General features: G+C 51.5%; 1 non-coding gene across 1 annotated transcript; it reads left to right on the top strand.

The window, feature by feature from the left end:
- Nucleotides 1-993: 993 nt before the first annotated feature.
- TRNAK-CUU (transfer RNA lysine (anticodon CUU)) lies at nt 994-1066 on the top strand. Its single transcript has one exon. It is a non-coding gene; the product is annotated as a tRNA-Lys (tRNA).

A 1066-nucleotide genomic window follows, 5' to 3' on the forward strand; every position in this document is an offset into this window, starting at 1 on the left:
ACCACGTTTCAGTGATGGCGACAATATCATAGTTTTCCTCCAGCACCAGAGCTTCCAGCTCCTCTTGTTTGTGACCCATACTGTGTGCATTAGTGTACATGCACTTCAGCTGGGCTGCTGCTTTTACTCCTAGCTCTAGCCTACCATCCTCAATTCCCTTTGATTTATCTCTGGTGCTGTCATGTTTAACCCCCTCCCCCTTCCATTCTAGTTTAAAGCCCTCTCAACAAGCCCAGCCAGCTTATGTGCCAGGGTCCTTCTCCCCTTCTGTGACAGTTGTATCCCATCTGCTGATTGCAGACCTGTGGCAAGATGAAGTTCCTCAAGATCAAAGAATCCAAAGTTATGTTGGAGACACCAACCTCTGAGCCACTTGTTCATCAAATACGCTTTTCTATTCCTCTCTGCACTCCAACCTGTGACTAAGGGTATAGATGAAAAGACTACCTGTGCCCCTGCTCCCTCAACTGCTTTCCCCAGTGTCTTAAAGTCCCTTTTGATAGCTTTTAGCCCTCTGTTATCAACCTCATCATTCCCTGCCTGTATAATAAGGGATAGTAATCAGAGGGCTGCACTACAGTAGGCAGCCTCCTGGTAACATCCCTGACCCGGGCTCCAGGGAGGCAGCAGACCTCCCTGTGGAAGGGGTCTGGCCGGCATATGGGGCCCTCTGTTCCCTTCAGAAGGGAGTCACCAGTAACAATTACCCTCCTCTTTTTCTTCTGGGTACTTGTTCTGATGCAAGGGGGTAACTGATTTGTCTCAGTTGCCCTCCCAGCCGGTGATGCTTCTGCGTGCTCCAGGATCACCTCATCCTCAACCTCTAGTGCCCTATATCTGTTATGTAAGGGTAGCTCGGGATGTGAAGATGGCTGGAAGGGTTTTCCCTTGCCCCTTCTGGGCTCTCAACCACCCCTACACCTTCCCCCTGCCCCTCTCAACCTTACTGTGATGGTTTGGGCTCTTACCCGCCCCCCCCCACACTTTGTCAGTGCCTGGCTAGCTCAGTCGGTAGAGCATGGGACTCTTAATCCCAGGGTCGTGGGTTCGAGCCCCACGTTGGGAA

This window comes from Pogoniulus pusillus (assembly GCF_015220805.1).
Source record: "Pogoniulus pusillus isolate bPogPus1 chromosome W unlocalized genomic scaffold, bPogPus1.pri SUPER_W_unloc_1, whole genome shotgun sequence".
NCBI classification, from domain to species: domain Eukaryota; kingdom Metazoa; phylum Chordata; class Aves; order Piciformes; family Lybiidae; genus Pogoniulus; species Pogoniulus pusillus.